Consider the following 15,077-nt stretch of genomic DNA (forward strand, 5'->3'; position numbering starts at 1 on the left):
CAATGCTCAAAGCTGTGAAGACAGTTTTCTCTTACCACCTTTATGTGGTTTCCCCAGATTAAACTCAGGTTGCAGCTATTCCAAATCCCCCCCCCCCAAAAAAAGCAAGCTTATTTCAAGTATAGCTCCCATAAATAGTTCCAAGTTTCTCATCTTTCCTGAGCTCCACAGGGGAGGTTGTCATCAATCACAAACTCCCTTCAAGCACATTCCACCACCCTCTATTCCCAGTCTGGACTTTCTACTAGACACGAGAGAGTATCCCTAATTAAATCTGCTGAGGAATTCGGAGTTTTGCTATGCTTAAAAATCAAAACAAAATAAGCACAGGAAAAATCCTTATTGTTCCTTGGAGAATGTTTCCTTTTAAATGTTTCGGCATCACTTCAGGAACTCCGTTGTTACACTACACAAAGTCTTTTGTGAAATATGGCCTCTGTGATCTCTAAGGACTATAGTGTGTACTGCATATATACTATATACTATAATGGGGAAATATCAGTGTTTAGGGGCCTTAAAGCCCTTGAAGAGATTAGACACACTAAGTCACCTAGAAAGAGGAATGATCTCAATCGGACATGTTGCAATCTGAACCTGCCTGCACTTAAACCTGGATTAGGAAAACCTCCACTCCTACAGCAAGCATGGCATCCAGTCAAGTCAACACTTGCTACTAGCAGTGTAGAAAGTCCTTTGACAAGCTCTGTCCTGTGCGGTGCTTCTGGCTCAGGCTCTGCCCAGAAAGGTGTTGGAGTTCTAGGAAGGTCTCTAAAGAAGGCCCTGCCTCAGCTTTCTTTCTTCTGAACCGAGTGACTAAGAAAAACGTTCAGTTTACTGCCGAGGATGGGAAGAGGAGACATATTCATCAACCGAGTGCATAAATGTGTGCGGCATCCCCTAGGCGAAGAGGTCCACACTCAGTGTTTCTGGCATTGCAGGCTGGGTCTCCGCTAGAGCAGTTCAGTGCTGCTCTGTGGCCAAGCAGCCACAGTGATCCCTAAGCAAACGACAAATAAACACGATCGACAAACCACACCAGGCATGCAAGCTGGAGCTTGCCCACTTTACAAATCTGTTTTATATAAGGCCCAGGAAAAAAATCTTGTTTTCCTCAGGGGTGAGGTGGCCTGCCAAGGTCGCATACCTCAAATGATGCAGAGACAGGTTCCAATAGGGGTCTGTCCGAACCCAAGGCTTAAGTCTCTCTACCCTAAGAACAGGGAATCTTGTGCTGAATCCAGATGAAGGGGGTCTTCTGAGTGAAAAAGATAGCACTTCTAAACCCTTCCCAGTGCTCATACCTAAGCAAAGCCCACCTATCATGAAAGGACAGAGGGCTGATATGTGTTGGTGGAAAGGCTCAGCAGGCAAGGGGCTCACAGCAGAACCTGACCTCAGTTCAGTCACTGGAACCCACATGATAGAAGTGAGTCCTGTGACCTCCACATGTGTCTCATGCCACATGTGCCTGTAAGAATGTAAGCACGTGTGCGTGCATGTACACACTGTAAAGAAATGCAAAAGAAAAGAAAGCAGGAAAGTAATGCACAGGAATGGAGTGACAGGCAAAACTTCTCCAGTTTCTGGAATATTCCATAAACTCTCATATGGAAAAGGTGTCAAACTCTTTGTCATCTTGTGGCAGATTTGGCCAACCTAAAATGTGATCAGCATCTTGGAGCTTTAATATTCTCTAAAGTTTTACAAAATAATCCCATTGATCTTCACATGTCTCAGGGAATGTGGCTGCCCTGGCTCTTCCGACTCTGATTGACAGGATACTAGGCAGAGGGGCAGTCATTACCCACTGCTCTCCACTGCCACTAAAGGGCAGGGAGAAACTGAGCTCCACAGTTTACTGGAATCCAAGGGACACAAACAGGCAGTAACCATGAGTGAACTTAAGGCCACGCCCATGCCACACCCATGCCACGCCCACGCCCTGAGAGATTAAAGACTCTTTCCACCATGGGGTTGTGCTATCTGAAGCCAGAAGACAAGGTTCAAGTTCGTCTTTGTCACTTTGCTCTGCTAGCTAAACATTAATTTTCTCATCTTACAGTGGGAGAGGGTGTCAACTCCATCTTCTTGGCAGGCTCATTTTTAACGTAAAATGCAATACTCTCAAAATTAAAAAAAAGAAAGTAATTTTGAGCATGAACTTAATGCCCATAAATTTAAAAATATAATATGAATTTACTAGTTCAAGAGAAGTTTTCATGATAAAATTACTCTCCTTTAAAAAAAAGGTGAAAAAAAATATCATTTGCAGTTGCATAATTTATTTCTGAAAATTAATATTTTTTCCACAAAGGATGGGGTGGGGTTGGGAGGGAAGGAATACATGGAGCAGGTGGACTCATGTCCCCCCCATGAAGAAAAGACATTTTTGCACCTTACAGAAATACACTGATTGGCCTGCCACCTGGCAAGCCTGCTGACATGCATAAGGGATACAGTTGACATCTTGAAATTTGACATTTATGCTGGTGGGGAGGTGGCAGTTAGGATTGGAGTTAGCATTAGAAATCCTAAGACCCAAGTTCAAGATAAAAAGAATAGGACCTAAGATGTGAGAGCTTCTAAAGAGACAGCATTCCCACTCGCTCTGCACAGCTAGACACCAAGACAGGGGCTGTGGACATCTTCCCCCTTCCCCTCCCTGTAGGGATTCTGTAAGCCCCACCCCTCAATTACCTGGCAGTAGCCAGATACGCTCCACCCCAGTGACCTGACACTATAAAAGGGGCTGCTTGCCCCCTCCTCTCTCTCTTGGCCTCTCTTGCCTTTCTAGGCCTCTTGCAGCCTTGCGCTCCCATCCCTACCCCTCCTCTTCCCCTTCCCTTCCCCTCTCCCACCTCTACTCCTCTCTCTCTCTCTCTCTCTCTCTCTCTCTCTCTGTGTGTGTGTGTGTGTGTGCCTCTACTACAGTCTTAATTCCCCCATGATCTGGATAAACTCTATTCTGTACTATACCATTGTGTGGCTGGTCCCTCAGGGGGAAGGGATTCCCAACATGGGCCCCCAGAGGCATCTCCCTTGCCCCCAGGCCTTGCCGCACCTCCATGGGCCATATGCCCCCCACTCTCTTTATCCTTTCCCTAACACCCCCTCTTTCCCTTCCTTTTCTATTTCCCTCCCTCCCTCTCCTAGATCCTCTGCTTTGCTTTGGTTTGGACTGGTTAGGGTTCTCAGTACTTGGGGTTGACCCTAGGATTTTGCACACACAGGTCAGCAGTACCAACAAGCTTTACCCTTGGCCATATTTTGACTTTTTAATTTGACATAAGGACTCACCCAGTCAATCAATCAAACTGGTTTTGAACTCACTCCATGGCCCACACAGGCAATGAGTCTCCCAACAGTGGGGATTATACCAGTGGCCACCGCACCTGGGTCGTCCAGACTTTCTTGTATACTACAATGATTTCTCATCTCTTCTATACATCTTACTGTTGCAAATATGGGTATTTTAATAGAATCTCAAAGGAGAAAAGCAGATAAAAAACAGGAGGTAGAATAAGGTATTTGCTTTGTGATACATGTATTCATTTATACAGATAGTCACAGAAAAACAAAACCTGCATAGCCTTTAACAGTGGTTTGTTTTTTCTGAGCATCAGGTTAATGAAGGCTAATGCTTAAGAGCTTAGAAGCTTCCCTAGACTCCAGATACAGTAAAATACCAGAAGACTCGGTTGTTTATAAAGCAAATAAGCACCTCAGGTTCTTCCTTTGGAAGATGCATGTTTTCTTCATTCTTCCTTAGTACAAAAACTTCAGGCTTTCTTCTGGGCCTAAGAACTTACCAACACCTCTGGTTTGTTTTGAAATCCAGGTGCCACACACACACACACACACACACACACACACACTCAATTTAAGTAAAATTTCTCCCCGTGACCTTGTTCCATCCCTATAACAACCTCAGATCACGGTTAACTATTTCCCATTTGCCAAGCTGGTTATCTGTAGGCTTCTAGTAACTTTGTCCATGTAGCATAGGGGCCGTTCCACACTAACATGGACAACACAAATCCATAAGCTTATGCATTTAAAAAATATCTTACTACTATGCTTATTCCTGCTACTTCACTTGACATTATCAGACATATAATAGCAACCATAGTTTCCTAAGAAATTAAGTCTGAAATGGATGATAAATGTAGCAGGGTACCCTGGGTGAGATTCTGAAAATAGGAGTAAAGGGTAACACCATATGTTAAAAGCAAACTTGGCCATCTATAAAGTATCTATATTTATCAACATGATTTCGGAACAAAACAAAACACACTTTATTGTCTGGACTTTCTCTACAGTAAGTTAATTCTAGCATTAGCCCTTTATGCGAAGTCACCTGAAGCAGCCTTGGACTTGGGTCAGTAGTCATAAAAACACCTTTAACAGTTAAAAAGTACCTAAAGGAATGTTCACCTTCTACTGTCTTTAGAAAGGGCAGTAACTCCTATTACTACAGCACAGGAATCCAAGGGGTGGCCGGTAAAGGGTCTCTGTTGGTTTGAAGTATTTAAATACTGTTAGACAGAGGATTTGTGTCTTTGGCATGTTGTTGACCATTTCTAGTTTATTCTGACTGCTTTGTTTTACACATTTCAGGACAGTCAATCCTTACATCTCAGTGATTTTCTCAGAGGAAAAGATGTATTTAAGTGAGCAGCATCAACCAGGGCCCTGGAGAAGTTAGCTTACTACAACCAAATGAAACCACTCTATTTTTTAAAAGAAAAGAAGCTTCCAAAGACTTCATTTCTAAAAACCTCCTAACAGACTTCTCCCCGCTTCCTGGTATTCTGGTATTGCCAAATAGGATGCAAAAACTTGGTCTGTTCTAGGCTGTGAACTACAGGCATCCTCGCATCAGCCCGGGTTTTAGCTATGTACATAATAACAGCCACGCTCAAGTGAACGCACAGGCCTCTCTAATAGAGGCAGACCTCGGGAGAATGCGCCTGGCTGCAGTGGGGTGCTCCTCATTCAAAGGCTGTAAAACAGCATCTGTTCAGAACTCCATCCTAAGTAAGACTTCACTTGAAATGCACAAGCCCACTCAGACACCATTATAGGCTGTGAAGCTTTAAGATGAGGAAATTACAGGAGCACACACACAATTTCCACTAATGGGGAAGAGTAGCAGCAGGTGGCAATTTTAAGACAAAGTAAAACCTACGCCTATTTTTCCCTCTGGCCCCTCAGACAGCAGGTGGCATTTCTGTAGCAAAGATCAAAATTATCAGTGTTCTCGGCTCCACAAATCTCTCCCGAACTGCCAGAAGCCTGCTTGGTCTGCAGAATGAACACACAATAGCCTTGCTTTACCAACATTACTTTCTCTAATGAGACGACCGCTGGAGCCTACTTCCGCATGAACTGGGGTAGCAAAGTTCCCATCTGAACTCACTACCTGATTCCATCGAAGACTTGGGGAACCACTGGATTTCTCTGAGTTTGTCATATGTGTCGCTGCTATACTAATGTCACCTTCACAGCACCACTGTGAGGATTCAGTATAGTCCATGCCGGGTTCCCTCAGCAGATGCTCTCCTATCCCCTCCCCCGCTGAGGCTGGTAGATCTCATCGGCTGGTCACTGTATACTACTGTCGTTATTTGCCAACATCTCTTTATAACCCCACTGAACTGGGCTACTTAATTAAAAGGACCATGTCACACATTATCTTTGTTTCCCAGATGGCTATCATAGCCCTGACCCAGTAAAAGGTACTGGATGAGTCTTGGGGGACAAAAAGGAAAAACTCTGGCAAGTCCTGGACCTTATCCACAGAAGTCAAACAGTGCAATCAGGTTATTAGGTTATCAGGTTTCAGAGGGTGATTCAGGCTCATCTGCAATCTCCCAGAGCAGTAAAAGGGGTCACACAGAGATGTGTGACTCATAAGTCATCCCCTCGAAGTATTTTTAACTGTAATTAACTTCCCATGTTTCTGAGGTAACTCCTCTGAGCTTGGCTTCTCGGGCTTCTGGCTCAGTTTATAAACATTTGGCTTCTCTTTAAAACTTGTAAAGCAGTACAAGGAGTTACCTAGCCTCGGAATCGGAGCTCCCACCCTCCTTATTGCAGTTCCCATTACGTCTTTAGAAACTCATCTGTGACTAGGAGACAAACAGAACAAAGCAACAGCAAATGCAAGAGCACGTTAGTCTCATGGCTTTAACTTAGCGTCTAAGATGCATACACACCTGGGACTTCCCCACGAAGTCCATGCATGCTGGGCCATGAATACCCTCCAACCATATTAGTTTCTCTATTAAATAGATTTGAAATCAAACCTGTGAAGTGGCTGAAGGAACAGCTACAAGCCACTGCCTGCTGGACGCACCTATAAGAAGGGAAGGCTTGCAAAGTAGAGCTGTTTCTTTAGCGCCCAGTGAGCACGTCACTCACAGGGGAACTAAAGACTGGCTTACAACAGGGCTCCAAGCTCTCTGGAACAATGGGTCATGACGAGCTTCCTTAATGCCAAAGTGTTCAGAAGTGATTTCTGCTAACTGCAAGAAAGTGCAAAGGGCACATATATTTACCCTGGCTTAGATTCAATTCCTCTGAATGTCTCTTGGTGCCAAGAGCCAGAACCATGTTTCCTCATGGATTCCCAACCTAGGTCCCGTTTGACTAATCTGCCTAATCTGCATAGATCCCAGGGATGTCGGGAAAATGTGGTATTGCACTAATGTATTATAAGTTAAATACTTGTGTAGTAACCCACAGTTTATCCCAAGTGTGATTTGGAATGGTAGACTAATAAATATTTAAGAAAAAAAATTCCCAAACTTCTTATAGAGAGCTCCTGTAGAGGATCACATGATTAGCAATCTTCACAACGTTAAAGAAAAAGAGAGCCAGTCAGTAGGAGCTAGAGTCAAACTTATCGGATGGAAGAAATGGGCTAGAGGATGTGGTTCCCCAACCTGGGTAAGAGAGCACCACAGGCTGCTGACATGACTTAGTGGGTAAGAGCACAGGAGATCTGTGTTCAGTCCTTGGGACACACATGTTGGAAGGAGAGAAGAGACTCCTGCAAGTTATCCTCTCATATGTCCACTCACAAACACACACACACAGGCACATACACACACAGACACACACACCACATATACTTGCACATTCATATATGCCCATATACTTAACTAATAAATTAGTTTTTTAAAAAAAGAAAAGCAACACTGTTTCTGCAGCTTAAAAATTCTTGATTTCTAATTCCAATTTACCCAACTGACATGTACTAAGAATGAGCACATACATGACCTAATCATCTGACCACTGACAGGAAACCCCAAACACAGAGGATTATGATCCGTTCATAGAGTCTGTTATAAGAGCCTTCCCTACCCACCATCTGCCGCTCTGAGCGCCCAGAGACAATGAGCTAGCTCCCATTCAGAGACCTGCCATGTGTGGGAAACGTAAATCGAACCATTTGTTTAATTTGAGGAGGCAGGTGCCATGCAGATGACTGGCCACCTGCCTGCCCTCTGGAGAAGTTCAAGACTAGTTGGGGTGAGTTAATACTCGGTTTATGAGCATGGGCACTGGGTGACTAACTAACTTCGATCTTTACATACAAAAATCAAACTGACTTCGTCTTCCATTAAGTAAAGTGTTTGAGGCTTGGTTCAGGTAACCTATTTGATAAATGCTTTTGACTTTTGCATCCAAAGTCTAGAATTTAGCCAAATAAAAGGAATACTTTGACTGGAATTCTTTCTCCAGGTCCAAGATCAACAAGCCCTCAACATCAGACTTAGGAAACAACATTACATAATAGCCACTTATTGGCTATTGTTTTACAGTACAAAGGATTCGTGTGGCATTTCCTAGAGAGCTTTATTCACTGGTAGCTTTTCCCATGACAGACATAATCTCTTTATCGCAGCCCTCTGTGGATCTGTAAAAGAAACCACGTCATAACTGTAATTTCCAATGTAGAGACATCTAACATGCTGCATTCCACAAAACACACATGTTTTATGTGAGTGGCATATATATGTTTTTAGGCAAGCTACAGGTGCAGTAACTTCCTTCAGATTTAACAGCCAAGAAACTGGGCAGTGTGTGGGTAACCCTCCAAGGCTGAGTCTTAAAGAGGTGCCACAGTCAATTCTGAGACATAAAGACGTGTTGTAACATGTAACCTTAGAAGGAAGCACATCCAAACAAGCATCTACAATAGTCACTGTGGAAAATGGGCCTGCTGGGTTCAGTTTTCTTCCCCCTTAGCCCATGACCATAGGGTATGATCGCAGCAAGATCACAAATACGATGGTCCATCAGGCTTCCCCACACAGGAGATCTGCAGGGAACCGAATTCGTTATTCTAAAAGATGCTTGCCATGTGAACTTCCACGTGGGGTTAGAAACTTTCCAGACTCGTGGGGAGCCGGTTCTCAGCTCCGAGGGTTGAGATGTTATATGATCTGTATTGTGCCTGCAATTCCGGCGGATAAATGACACCTCTCTAACAAGACCAGGGGCACTGATGAACTGAAGACCAGAATAAAAACAGAAGGGAAAATTCCCCAGGGTTCTGTAATAAAGCAACCAACAGGGTGCTTAAGAAAGGAGATAAACATTAACAATTTGCCTATCTTTAGCAATCCATTTTGCCTTCAAGTACTGACCAAAGCCTAAAGTCTACACTAAGTTCCTGTTTTTCTTTAAGACAAAACAATATGACTGTTCAGTTTGCTATCAGTGTAATTAACTTCTCTAATAAACATGCCCAATAGCTAAAACTCCTTCAGGTCCTGCTATTCTATAACAAAGATTAAAGTCAACATTTAAAAAAAATTATAGCCAAGTTCTTGATGGTGCTCCCTAAATTTCAGGCAGATAGAGGGGAAAAAACCAGAAAGTATGGAACTACAAAAATTAAAATAGCCCATGTGAAGTTTTATTTAGAGATTTCTCTAGTTACAAAGTGCACCCGTGCGTCACAAAAAACACGCTGGTGACTATTAATATATAAGCAGCTTCTACCCATAGAGAGTGATGGCTTCCAACAGTCGAGGGTATATACAACACCCATCTTCTTTCATCCCCGTGGCCCCAGGCCCTTTTTTAAATATTTTGGCTCTCCTCCTTAACTTTCAAAGAGATTATTCAGTTACCATGATGTCACACTTAAATGAGTAAATGACATCTAGTGAAGTTAAGTCAGGTTAAAATAAAATACCTTTGTGTGTGCTCACTTTAGAGTTGGGTGTGTACTGGATCATGAGGAAGAGATACTTTTATTCGCACCAATACACAGAAGACTCCCCCAGTTATGCAGCGCCGGTCCAATTTCATGCCTTCTTCTCCAGACTATCTCCCCATAGGGATTGAGAATTTCTTGATACAAGTATCTATCAGCTTCTTAAGCTTAGGACTCCCTTCAAATTCCCGATAACAATACATATTTGTAAAGAAAACCAAGCAAAGCCATAAAAGATTAACACACTCTATATCACTGCAATCTTCCCACATCCTCCCTCCCTGTCCCAGTCCCCTGAACATTAAAACAAGCAGCCAGAGGAGCACAAACTCGTTGCCCTTACAGGACGAAGACCTCACCTTTCATTTTCAATGCAATTTTTGAAACCTATTCTTTTCACTTTATACATTCCTAGATACTCTGTGCCTCCTTCCTACCCTTCACCCCACCCCCACCCCATTACAATACACCTTGGGAGCTCCTGTTCTGAGCCAGGCTGGCCTTGAACTCAGAGAAATCCACCTGCCTCTGTCTCTTGCTTGCTGGGACCTGGTCAACCTTAAGGGGAACTACAGTCTGTCAAAACCCCCCATCCTAAGTGGAAACCCAGGCTCTCAGCAGACAGTAGTGAGAGCCAAAAATGCCAAAGTCTTGGAGTAGAGCCCTCTCTTCTCTGGATGGAGTATTCAGGAAAAGGCTGGAGGTGGGGGGGAGGTCAGGCAGCTTCAGGGCACATTAGCCAAGCTAGAGCTGACTGGCTGACAGGATGAGAGGGCGAGTCCTGCCTGCAGCAGTGGGCAAGGTACAGGGGAGAACAAGAAGACAGGAGGGATGAAAGGAAGCAGTTATGAAACAGGCCTGGGCAAGGCCAGAAGTGGGAGGAAATGGCTCAGGGAGTCAGGGAGGGGCCTAGCCTGCAGGTCAGGCGTGGAGAGGCAAGGAGGAGCAGCACCAGGCCTGGTTTCAGCCACCTGTGGAACCAGCTGCAGAGAAAAGGCCCGGTGCCAGGGCTTAGGAGGGAGCTAACTGACTTAGGCTCACTCAGGTCTGCGGCTTGATGTGGGTATATATGTATGTTTGGGGGTCTCTCTATTTAGCCCGGGCTAGCCTGCAACTTGCCATGTAGACCAAACTGGCCTAGAACTTGCAGCATTTCTCCCTCCTCTTCCACCGGAGTGCCGATATTCTAGGTGTAGGCTACCCCACCCAGATGAGTCAAGGCTTTGAAGTGAAAGCCCAGTAGCAAGCTCAGAGGGGAGAGCAGGCTGACAGGCTGAGGGAGGAACTTGAACCTCCAGGGAGGATGTGAAAAGGACACTTCTGCCCTTGCCAATTCTGGGTGATGAAGCAGCCGTGGAGTGAGCGACGGTGAGTAAGGGATGTGATTCAGGAACGAGGCTCCTGGGCTGCCTGAACATATAAGGCTTGGTACCGTGATGCCCAACCACTGGATTTAGCTGCCCACAGGAAGTGGCACCACCCAATTTGCATTTCTTTGCTTCACTTTATCCCTGTTGATGCTGGGGCATGAATGACCTCTCAGCTGTGTGAGCCAGAGACAACACACTCACAGGCAGGCTACCCTTCGCTCTTGGGGGACTTTTCCCTTTCAAAGTCATCTCTGCCCCTTCCTTCCAGGAGGTTCTGTTTCTCTTCCAGACTAGGTTAATTTACACCTCCCCACAGTGTAAAGGATGATTTCCAGGTCAGTGCCCTAGACCTAAACCCAACTTCCTGTCTGGGAACTTTCTTTTTGTCCTTCCTGCCTCAAGAGCCTTTGATGTTCCCAGACAGTTGTCCCCAAATGTGTCCCAGTCTTCCTTCCCTCCTCCAGGATTCTCTCTTCCATTCTCTTGCTCATAGCTGCTGGAGCGCGGACCTCAGTTTGGCAATGGGCTTTTCTCGGTATCTGCTTTCTGGTGAGGCTGGCACATGCTGTCTGCCTTATTCACTATGTACCGCTCACCTCAGCAAAAACTGAAGGCAGGAATGAATTCCCAGTGGTCATCTGAACATAATCAAAACTCCATAAATGTGGTTTTAACTGTCTGTGTGTGGTGGTGGGGGGATAAGAAACAACGCCAGATATACAACCCGCCCCCTTCTCCCATTCCCCATATTTGCATGTTTGCTGACTACCACCCAGATGGCCCTCAAGCCAAAAACATTTTCCAGGGCCATCATGGAAACCTTGCTTGTCCCTTGGCCAATGGCTCACTGGCTCCTATCAGCTTCATTACCTTAATTCTCTCTCAGCCAGGATAATGCAATGGTTTGATGACTGACTGAGGCCAGAGCTCCCCAGAGCCACCAGTCACCCCTCCCCCGCTGGATTAGGACAGGCCCCTCAGCCACACTGCTGACTACCCATCCCCATGTTGTAATGACCGTGGTGACGTCAGCAGCTGATTTATTCAGAGTTCTTATTCACCGGTAATTGCATTAGGAAAATAAAGGACGCATTGGCCAAGCTGGAGCTGATGAGAGATGTGAGTGTGGCAGGGTGAGCCCTGGTAAGCATGAAAGGAAAACTAATGAAGCTCACACACATACTAATTCAATAAGTAACTTAATTAGTCCTATTTCAAAGATGGAGCTACTGAAGTTCAAGTGCACTTGCCCAACACCATAGCCAGAGCTAAACCCAAGTGTACTAAATTCAGATCCAGCCTCCGCCACAGTCTGGCACTTTCTACTCAGACAACTGTAGTCTTCTCCGACCTGTCACCACAGCCACTGAGAGTTCACACCTTTCCACTCCCTTCGGGAAGGCACTGCTCTCTGTGAAATAGCCGTGCATCTTTCAGAACATCCTCAACTGTTTTTTGGATAGGGTGTCTCTCCTGGCTCCCTCCTTTGCACTGAGCATGCTTGTGACCTTGGAAGTACTCCACAGCGCTGGTTTACAAGGCTTTCCTGGCATGTTCCACAGAAGGTACACACGGGGCTCTCAGATTTGAGTCACATACCCAGATACAGGCTAGGTCCTCAGCAGACGTCAACCTAACTGGACTCCAATAAGAGGTTAGTGCAAATTTATCAACACACTGAATGCCTGGGCAGAAGAAAAGTTCATTTTCCACCTTTTCCATATAGGTATGAACAAACAAACAAACAGAAGACCCTCACTGAACACTAAGGATGTTTCTGAAGGCAAGTGTTCATGAAGAGTCAATAGATTTTGTTAATATGACAACTAAACAATCCTTGCACGTACCTGCTGCTCAGAACCCTAAGTCATGTAAATTCAGCAAACAACTCGAGGGAAAAAACAGTAGCAACAAAACTTTTATTTCTTGGTTCTTATAAGTTGGAATCCTCAGAAAATTTCAAGCTGGAGTCTCGGGGGGGGGGGGGGGGGGGGAGGAGAATTCGCTTGAAGGGATTAAGTAGAAACAGTATGTGTCTGCATGGATAAAGGTTTTGGTGATTTGGGTGAGGGGCTGTCCTAAGAGTTTGGAGCTTGCTTACACCAGTGACAACATGAAAGTGAAAACTCGAGCCCCTCCAGGCCTGCTGACTTTCAACCTGTGGGCTGTGACCACTTTACAGGGCCAAACAACCTTTTGACGGGCCACACGTCACATATCCTGCATATCAGATATGTACATAATGATTCCTAACACAGCAAAATTAGTTATGAAGTAGCAACAACAGGAGAACTGTTGTAAGGGACATAGCATTAGGAAGGTTGAGAACCACTCTTCAGAAACTCAGTAGCAGGCGCCCCGGTGGCTATCTGATGCCTGACCTCCTCCTTCCCAAGTGCGCTAGCAGAGGTGCTCTTTTCCACTGAGATGACTCCCCCATGGATGCTACAGCCGCCAACCTATGGGGTTAAAATTGTACCTGAACAACTGCATTCCAAGCTGAGAAGCCTGTCTATGAGTTCAGATCTCAGTCTGCCAATGAAGGACAACAGTACTAATGAGAAAGCCCTGAGAAAGTGGGGAAGGCAAAAGGGGGTAAGGACAGCTCCACATGGAACCACCCAAGGGAATCTGAGCTGTCAGGCAAAGTGGTAACGAGTCACATGTAGATGCAGACGACCCATGCCTCCATGGCTATACCATAGTTGCTATAAGGATTGTACAATCCTAAAGATCTATGTCCAGAAGTTAATCTGGGAGTCCCTTTCCCCAAGAGCTCCAGCAGGTATAGGTCAGGCAACTCCAAGTTAAAAGAGAAATCTTAAACACTTTCCAGAGAGAAGAGAAACTGATGAGCCAGTGCCATACTGGACCAGCAAGGCTTCTGTGACGTTGACTTGTATAGTGAGTGGCAGCGTCTGTCATCAGTCAGGTCCTTAAGGTAAAAATGAAGCATCCTGTCTTTCACAGTGCAGGATGAAGAGAGCTTTTGCAAAGGACAGACGGACTCTGCAGGTAAGGATAGACTGGGAAAGGTCAGAATATAGGTCAGTTAAGAGAATTAAGAGACTCTAAAAGGGAAGACCACAGTGTAAGTACACACTTCCCATAGCCCTATGGGAAGACAGCTGAAATGCAAAGCCACGTACACCCCTGGGACAAGGGCTTCAATATTCTAAATCTGAATACAAGTTGAGCTCCTTCATCTGGAAACTCAAAATCCAAACTTCCAGAAAATCATAAACTTTGAGTATGTTCAGAAGCTTTGGGTTTTAGAGTAGTTTCCAATTAGGGATGTTCAACCACTGAAGTCTATGCACACTCCAAACTCCAAGATACTAGAAATCAAAAATACACTGCTCTTATGCATCCTGAATCAGTCGGCAGGGACGAAGGTTGTCCTGTTACTTAGACAATAACTAGATGGCCGGCTGGAATTTCTAAACTCCACATTCTTAGAAAGGAAGAAGAAAAGCCATCTTTCTCCGTTCTTAAACTGAAGACAGGCACATGACTGGGAGGGAGAAAACAGTCCTCCTCAACTCTCCTCACCCAGGTTACATCAGACTTAATTGGAGTGACCAGGCTGGACCAGATGTTATCCTAACTCAGGTCGGTCCAGCCTGAGAATTCCTCATAGACTCTTTCAATAGGACCAGCAACAGGTGGGCGGGATCAGGAAGAAAGGTCGCACCTGCTTTTCAGGACATCACACAGGTAATGGTAGGGCCTCCTTATCTCCGCAAGAACTGGCTCCAGGGAAGGGGAGAGTTGTGCCACAGCCAGAACTGCCCCGCTGGGAAATAGCAAATGCTCTAATCAAAACAAACAGATGGGAACCTTGGTATTTAGCGTGTCAAGACACAAGGGCCCATTCATAGAGACCCTGTATCTCTCTTCACCGTTGTTATGTTGAAGACCTGGACTCATGGAGGACACAGTGTAAAGAAACTGGAGACGAGATGGCCTGCGTGTGTGAACATGTGATTTGTGGGTGTACATATATGAAGGAGTACTCTACAGTTCGAGAAAGAACATCGCGAACTCGCGTTTTTGAAAGTACTTCCCACCTGCACTTGCACTATACACAGCTACAGGTACCACTCCACGGAAAGACCCATTTTCCTGTATTCTCTAAACAGCAGAGCACAGAGATTACAAAGTTCCAAATCTGATCGTTGGTATCCTGTTTACTCAACTGGGCTGTTTCAAACATGTTCCCATGTGCACGCCAAGCCAAATTTTGATTAAAAAAACAAAAACAAAAACAAAATCAAGAATCTGTACTTATACAGTGCAGAAGGCGCAGCTCTCTACAACCAGACTAGTGCCACTTTTATTTGGGACAGAAATGGGGATGAGACATACCTTTCAGTCACAGCTCACGCTAGCTGTCGCAAATGCAGCCTGACCGCCCTCTCACTTGCAACATTAGCCCTAACTCGACTCTCAACAAACTAGTACCCCACCCGCAT

At 45.1% G+C, this 15,077-nt stretch overlaps 1 protein-coding gene across 3 annotated transcripts in view; it reads right to left on the bottom strand.

Annotated features, from left to right (window-relative positions):
• MAST4 (microtubule associated serine/threonine kinase family member 4) overlaps positions 1-15,077 on the bottom strand; it is a gene marked incomplete at its 5' end in the record, with an annotated part of 555,822 nt that overhangs the window by 143,398 nt on the left and 397,347 nt on the right. The gene's annotated exons all lie outside the window — the stretch shown is intronic.

The sequence above is a fragment of the Micromys minutus genome, assembly GCF_963924665.1.
Source record: "Micromys minutus genome assembly, chromosome: 20".
NCBI lineage: Eukaryota > Metazoa > Chordata > Mammalia > Rodentia > Muridae > Micromys > Micromys minutus.